Here is an 8,968-nt window from a genome sequence, read left to right as displayed (position 1 = left end):
TGAGTCCCTGGGTCCATTTATCAGGTCCTGGCAGTAGAGGGCCACTATGTTAATAATGTAATAGATATCCTGCCATCTCATGCATCATTGTGCACTCTGGGGTACTGCTCTTTTTGTAATATGGACCCATAGAGCGCCATTGTGTGTGCAGCTGCATGTGTGTGTGTGTGTGTGTGTGTGTGTGCGATTGCATGTGTGTTTGTGTGTGCATATGTGTTTGTTTGTGTGTGCATGCATGAGTGTGTGTGTGCGCGTGCGGCTGCATGTGTATGTGGTTGCATGTCCGTGCATGTTTGTGTGTATGTGTTTGTGTGCGTGCGCAAAAGTTTATGTATGTGTGTGTGCGTGTGTGTGTGTCTGTGTGCATGCGCGAGATTGTATATATGTGTGTGTGTGTGTGTGTGTGTGTGTGTGTGTGTTTGTGTGTGTTTAGCTGGGGGGGGCATGAGGATCTTATATGTAGGTGGGATAACTAATGAGGACTTCTTGTGCTCTACTCTTCAGACAGCACTAGCACAGTCACGGGGGATTGAGGGGCCTTGTACTGTTTATTTTGCATATCTTGAACAAAGAGATCTGATTCCCTAGCGCCCACGCCACAGTGCACTTTTTTCTGTTGCTATATTGCGGCAGTTTGTTATCAAATGTCATGAGTTCTGTTGGAACCAGTTCAGACTGGCCACGGGAGATACAAGGTCATCGGCAAACCCCTGATGATTAGACTCACTTCCATTGGCCATCTGGTCACCTGTCTGGAAGATCACAAACCACTGATTCAAAATTGGATCTTTTTCTTGTACCTACAGCACAAGGGAATATTTCTGCATTGCATTAAAGGCTTCCGTTTACCAGACGCCCTTGCAACAATTTTTGCACATGCTGTGGCCCGTTTAAAAACAGTTGCATTTGCACTGTGATTTTGCATTTCATCCCAGGTGCTCTGGTGAACTCACCACATCATGTGTGGGGATTGTAATTACGAGCATGTGGTTTTATTGACATCATGTATTTCCACATAAAACAGGCCATGGAAGTGATTCATCTTCCACACTACAATAAAAAACAAAATTCAGCCCAAATGCATTACATTTAAGAAATAATAATTTCTTATGAAATGTGCATTGAAGAAAAGAAAACAGTTGAAACAGTGAAAGAAATAAGTGTGAAATTTTGCGGAGAGATGCTTATGAAAGCCAAAATGAGTTTAGAGTAGAGTTTCTCTCATCTGTGTTTTACTGAAAAAGAAACAAAGCCAATTTGTAGAGTTATGTTGTATCCCAGTGCAATAAACGAATCAGGGATAAAACGGGGCACAGAGGTAAGAAAGTTGGAACAGGGGCAGATTAATGGATCATAGATTTAAATCTCTGCCATTGTACCCTTGAGCAAAGTTTATTTTACCTCAATTAACACACATAAAAACAGTAGGGTAGAGAATGACAAATACACAATTGTAAGTTTCCACATGCTGAGAAAATTAATTTGGAAAAAACAAATGGGGTCAGGTATTGCCCACAGAGTGATGGATGTGAAATTATGATTATGCATTGTAGATTAATTTTCATGATATAATTGAATTGGGCTTGCACTGCTGTGTGACCTCACTGGGCAGGAAGGTCACGGAGCTGTAATCAACACCGTGTGGATGGTTTGCATAGCTTTGTGTGTACAGTGGAGTATGACAGACAAAACAAAAGGGTACTTCAAGTTTTTACTTTCAGCCATGAGTTATCCTCAAAATGTAATTTCCATAATTTCTATTTGCAATTGAGAAAGGTGTAGACACACGCAGACACACACACACACACACACAAGCAGACACACAGACACAAACACACACACACATACACACAGACACACGCACACACAATGTCACACACACCTGGTGAAATTAAAATTCACATTCAAATCATTTTCTTTCTGTCCCCTGAAATTTACCGATGCATCAAGATGTTTAAACTTGTGCGAATACCTTAAAACACTGCCTGTTAATCACTGTATGCATTGTTTAGTGTCACTGCTCTTTTTCTATATGCTTGTGAGTATTTACTCCCCCAATAAGGGTACACATTGAAGTGTTCTGCAGGCTTTACCAAAGAATCTCCAAGTGTTTCAGACTGAGGGACTGAATTACCACGGCATATGCTGTCCCCATGCTGGCCACGACAGCACACCTTGCACCAGCTAAAGTTGGACTGCGAACATCACAAAGCCATTCAAACCGAGAGAGAGCGATTAGGCAGACAAATTTTCTGTGAAGCAGTCAGAACACTCAGTTCCCCCCCCCCTCCCTTTCCTGCACACCCGTCACAGGTGTTCCTGTTGATTAAGCAGACCTTTAAGAGCTTTCAATCCAATCACTAATTTCACAATCCTGAGCAGTGTCACCTGCACTAAGCTTTCGGTAATAAAATGACAGCAAAGCTTTTAAATGATTATGGTGGCAGTGCTCTCAGAAGACTATTCAGTCAGGCAATTTTAAGAAGTTTGTGTATTCATTTAAATAGCGAGACGGCAATCCACATGTGTGGGTGTGTGTGTGCGGGTGAGTGTGAGTGTGCGCGCACGCGTGTATGTATGGGTTTGTGCGCGTGTGTGCTTGTCTGTATTTGTGCCCCATTTTTGAAAATATGTATTACATTTAAACTCCTAGAAAAACGTTTCTGGCAGTTTCCATGACAACACGTGGCAATCACATTTTGTGATGTTATTTTTAAAGCCCTACGCTAGTAGTGTGCTTCTAATGCTTCGGCTCTTTTGAACCTGAATCCTGATGAGTGCCATAACACCAGCAGTGGTTTTTATAGACCAAAAGGCTTTTTGAAAGCATTCGTTCAGGGATGAAATTTGAACTGGAAAAGGGGGGTTAAATAACTGAAGAACAAACACACAGACGCACACCACAATAATTAGACAAAACAGAGCAAATGGGTTGTTTCACTCTTGTTTGCAAAGCAATCAGTGAATGAGGTCACTGGGGGGTCAACAGGCAGACAGTTTACACTCCAGAGAAGCAATGGTTCTCAAGCTGTTTTCACTTGCAACAATAGCTTGATATGATGTAGATATTTGATCTACATAATGCTCGTGGGTGAAATGAGATAATTTCCTCTCTTGTAAACCAGTGCTGTAGAAATCTTTACTTTATGTGATTTTCTTCAACAACAAAAAAATGAATATGATGATTGAAGAAATACCATCCCCTATTTTCATTTGTTTCCTTTGTAGATGTTATTGATGAGAGATTGGATGCCCTATTTACATTTGATCTGTCCCAAAGTTCATAGCAACTTTAAGCAAGAGAAGCTCACACACAATGTCAGTTTTTAAATCAGGGCCTCAAATTATGTCACCACCACACCAGTCACTTGCTTTTATTTCTTATTCTTCTTGCAATTTTACTTCTTGTTCTTTTTCTCTTATTTTACTCTATTTGTGAGCACTTTCACCTCACAGCAAGAAGATCCTGGGTTCAAATTCCAGCCTGAGCCTTTCTGTGTGGAGTTTGTATGTTCTCCCAATGTTCATGTGGATTTCCTCCAGGTACTCTGGTTTCCGCCTACTGTCCAAAGACTGGGGAGCACTGGCCAAAAAAGCAACACAGTAACAAAAAAACAAAAAAACAAAAAAAAAAAATACATAAATAAAGACACCAAAGATACACAATAACAACCATGGGTCAACAACAATTAAAATAATTACACACTTCCAACAGTTCGTCCTGAATTCTTAATTTTAATTATTCTGATGGAATTAAGCTCTCAGGACATACTGTTTTCTTCTTTTTTATTTTAAGTTTATTCTAGTACCAAGGAGCCAGGAGCTACCTCAATAAATAAATAAATAAATAAATAAATTTCTCATTCTTGGCACATGAAATTTGAGCAAGGATAATAAGAACTCTGAATCAAATGCACAAAGATGATGATGGTAGAATATCAAGTATAGCTTAGTAAATTAATACATGCTTATTTTTTTTGTCTGCGGTTCATCAAGGAAGATAACTTATCATGGAGTAGGCAGTGAAGAGTACAGTTCACAACCTGTTTAAGCTGGTACTGCCTTCCAAGGTTATATGTAGGCATGGCAAATTTCAATTTATATGGGTGAATGCAGATAAGGGATGTTTCCATATAATGTGAGTTGCCAAGCAGGGAAAAAAAAATCGATAAATGTCAAATCTGAACATGCAACCATGTTCCTTGCTGTTTTGTGTTGCATTTTAATGGAAGAATATAAACTCAGAGCCCTTCACTTTTTAAATTTGCAGGTTCTTTTGGTTTAATTGCATCTTCTGCTGTGGCAGGCTTGACTAGTTTAAATGTGAAGTGGAAGCGGAAAAACTCATTTTTCAAAGTCTTTCAAAACATCCTGATGCTTTTTTCTGTAGAGCTACAGGCTTTTCCTGTTTAGCATGTTGCCGTATATGTAAGCAGGCCTACATTATTTCTTTTTTTATTTCTTTTCATTTGCAGGCTACATTTGGAAATATATATCTTTGTGCATGTGGGAATGTTTTTAAATAAAGGTAATCTTTACATTGAAATGCTGTTTATTTAAATGCAAAGACTTATATTTTTTTCTGATGAGCAAGGTCAGAAATAATTATTTGGGTGTTCAGTAGAGACGATCCAGTTGCTTCAAATACATCCCTCTCTTATCTAGTGACTGCAGCTTGTTCGATGAGAATTTCACCCAAAAATGAGCAATTAATGGCACCTGATTGTGCAACGCCTTGTAAATTAATATTGTGAAGACAAAATGGAATAAAAAAACTTCATTAACTTTCCAATTTGACAAAAATAAATAAAAATTCATTAAAATGTAATAATTGAATTTAGACAATCCCAGCTATAGATCTTTCCATAAGTCAACACCTCTTTATATTATGTAAGTAATTAATTTAATAAATAAATAAATAAAAGTCTGTTTTGACAACAGATATAACATTGTCTGAAAATCCTATTGATTTTCTTGGCTGCTGCCATTGTTTCAGATATACACTGTGTTCATTAGGAAGAGGTTACCTCTCTAGTTTCTTTCACAGAACTTTCATTACTATGAAGTACAGTTGAGACCAAAAGTTTACATACACCTAGGCTAAAGATATTCAAACTCAGTTATTCAGAACTCTGCACATTTCGTGTTACCATACATTTATTTTGGCAAGTCAATTAGGGCATCTACTTAGTTCACATCAGAGGTCATTTTAAAACAATCGATTAGAGACAGATTTATTTCAGCTTTAATTCACTACATCAGAATTCCAGTGGGTCAAAAGTTTACATGCACTTTGTTAGTATTTGGTGGCATTGCCTTTTAATTGCTTAACTTGAATCAAATGCTTGGGGTAGCCTTCCACGAGCCTCTCACAATACTTTTCCGAAATTTTTGCCCATTCCTCCTGACAGAACTGGTGTAACTCAATCAGGTTTGTGGGCCTCCTTGTTCAGACACACTTTTTCAGTTCAGTCCACAGATTTTCTATGGGATTCAGGTCAGGGCTTTGTGATGGCCACAACAATACTTTCACTTTGTTGTCTTTAAGCCATTTTGTTACAACTTTAGAGGTATGCTTAGGATCATTGTGCTGCTGGAAGACCCAGTTGTGAGCAAGTTTTAATTTTCTAGCTGACGTCTTGAGGTGTTGCTTCAGTATTTCTAGATAATCCTCCTTCCTCATGATGCCATCTATTTTCTGAAGTGCACCAGTCCCTTTTCCAGCAAAACACCCCCACAACATGATGCTGCCATCCCTATGCTTCACAGTTGGGATGGTGTTTTTCAGAATAAAAGCCTCACCCGTTTTCCTCCATACATACAAGTGTTTGTATTAGCAATACAAAGTGCATTTTATATAGAATCATGCACAAATATGTAAAAATGCCATAAATTTTGAAATCAGAATCATACCCCCCCCATACTCCATGCTTATGTGAGTGCGAACGCAATAGTTTTCACTTGTATGCAAAACACTCACAAATACAGGTGTAAATTACCTGCCTCGTTATTTTCACAAGTCTGCAGTCAGTAAAATGATTTACTCATGAAAATGGTTACAACAGTTTCCATTTCCGTAAATGATCATGACAAATTAAATACTCAAAACGCCTGTTGCACCATGTTAGGTAAATGTGTACGTGTATGCAAGAAAAGGAGAGCAGGCAAAAGTGACATCACCATGAAGGTGGGTGGGGGAGTGGACTGGGGCTTTGGGAGGCCATGGCTGGAGGGGCTAGGTTGCGAGGACAGATTGGATCTGGGCACATATTTGCATCATCTGCCTGCTTATGCTGTGTGCATTTATGATTGATAATATCATTTTGCAAGGACTGTTCAATTTCCACTTAATGGTGGGCCCGCTTAGTGCAAAACCATTTTTCTTTCTCCCTGCTCCCCTTTCTCTATCTCCCTCTTGCTCTCCCCCTCCCTCTCTCTCTCCCTCTCTCTCCCTGTCGCTCTTCCCCTTCCCCCTCTCTCTCTCTCTCTTCCTCTGTATCTCTCTCTCTCCCCCCTCTCTCCCCCTCTCCCCTGCTCTAGAGTGTTAAATGCCCCATTCACTGGCACTTATCATATTCAGGAGCTGGCGGCTATTGAAATGCAGCGCCCCCATTTGTTATCCGGGGACTGGTTGCGGCCACACATGCCAAAGGCTGTGGGGCTCCCCTCTGCTCCAACTGCAAATGTTCCCCGCTTGTCAGGCAATACAAACACTGATCTGTGGTTTGTTATTGTGTCTGTGGAGAGTAATGACCGGCTGTGGTGCATGGCAGAGCTGTCCAAGGGCTTCTGATCCATTTGGCAAAGCAGGGCCCTTTCAGAAGCATCGCATTACATTACATTGCATTGATTTAGCAGACACTTTTATCCAAAGCGACAAACAAAAGTGCGTACCAAAGGTCATTGGGACAACTACACAGGTTAGATCAAGTGCAATACTTATTTTGTACAGTTAGTACAATTTTGGCAAAGCAGGGGTCTTTCAGGAGTGGTAGAGCTTTCATCCATAGCGCTCATCCTGACTGCCCCTTTGTGCTAATGGCAACATGCGCTGTGAGGTCACTTTTAATCTGTCTGTTTACATTGTTCTGAAGGAGATCTTTTCAAAGATTGAAGAAATGAATGTGAGGAAGGCATCTTCTCTTTGAGGTTCTGTCGGTCAGAAGCAGTGAGATCTGAGTCTAACAAACACACATTATTTAGCTACTGACTTGGATAAAGCTTCAGTAGTTATCCAGCGACTGAAGGTGAGTCACAGAACAAATGTGGGTACTATAGAGGAACTTGAGTCACAGGGCGCCATGCACAAAATTGCTTCACAAACTCAGCGAGCACGCTCACTGGGTGCTATTATTTGTTTCTTATGAATGTTCTGCTGTTGCAGTGTTTTCAGATGAGACGTGTGGCCCTGTCTGCTGCAGGGTGGCTGACTCTCATCCATGTGTGATTTCCTTCCGTACAGGTTGCGCATTCGATCTGCTGCAATTGCCCGTGTGCTGTGCCCATTCTCTACCTGTTACACTCTCTTCTACCAGTTACCCTCTCTTCTACCTGTTACCAGGCCCGGATCGAGACTGCTCAGATTGGGGGGGCAATTAGAAATTTGGGGTGGGCACCTTTTCACACAGTGGGCTGTACTACAGTGTTGAGCTGTTTTCCTAGTTTTAATGTACGACTGATGTGTCTATTCTTAAACATTACCACTCTACATACAGTTGCACTCAAAATTATTTGCACATTAGGAATAGGCTAAGATTTTAATAGAGAAGTATCAGAGGTGTGAGCACTAGCACTTACTTGAGCCTCAAAATACTGACTTCTGGGGGTAGAACTATTTCGCACATGGACATTTTCATATTTTATGTTTGAACTATTTGTGAACTCTACATTATGTTCTCATAGTCATCTCTCTAATCAGGACCGCGTCTCTGTCAGCCGTGCCAGCAAACTGGCGACAGGGGAAGCAGAAGCATGCATCTAGTTTGGCTGAGTATTCCAACCAGGGCCGTGATCGGCACCAGCTCGGATTCAACGAACGAGACGTCTGACTAAACATTCGTTTAGGAAATACTTTTAGTATTGGTTGGGATGGTGCACTATTATTCAGAACACTTAGATGATTCTCAGCAGCAGGAACTACACCCCTGACTGCACTGTGTTGGTGCGAAGTAGGCAGGGAAGGTGTAACATTACTGCTTGAACTGCTCACTTGATCCGAAGGCGCCGGTCCCGAAGCCTGGGAGTTCGAGCTAACAGCAGCTGTAACTGAATTGCTGGTAGCAAGCTTTGATTTGGCAACCAAAAAACTTAACTGTAATTATCAAACTGTAGGGCTCTTATGGATTTAGTCCTTATTTAATTTAATGCTTAAAAGCTTGTCATATTTACACTCTACCTTGGGTTGGTAGCTACCAAGTGCCAGTAGCTAGCCTAAAAACAGGAAGTAATTGCTTTGGTATGACTGGAAAATAATAAGAAAATCCATAAAAAGTGAGGCTTGTAAAAAAATCTGTTTCCGAAAGATATAAAGATTTCTTGGATATGGGCTTTTAATATACTGTAAAAGCAGAGACTTGAAGCCGGGCAAATTGGTTGTAGAAATCATCCTTGGTACCGTACAAGAACAATTTTGTATGGCTACTCTAATATGCACTTATGATATGATGCCTGCCAAGTACAGAAGAGATTAGATTTTTACTGAATAGATTTGATTATATTCTTCCACTACAGAAATGCCCACAATGTGGAAAAATAATTTCACTTCCCCATTTACTTACTATTTTCCTTTCTCTGACAGAGCATACTGCCTGCTCAAAGGCATATTAGATTTAAGAAGAAAATAAATGGAAAAACGAATGATACCTACGAACAACAGGAAATTGGTTCCTTATTTGTAAGTTCTTTGGCTGCGTGCACACATCACGTTTAACACTATAGCCTGCTGTATCCTAAACTGTACATGGAAAGT

Source organism: Anguilla anguilla, chromosome 4 (genome assembly GCF_013347855.1).
Source record: "Anguilla anguilla isolate fAngAng1 chromosome 4, fAngAng1.pri, whole genome shotgun sequence".
NCBI lineage: Eukaryota > Metazoa > Chordata > Actinopteri > Anguilliformes > Anguillidae > Anguilla > Anguilla anguilla.
This window is presented reverse-complemented; position numbering follows the sequence as displayed.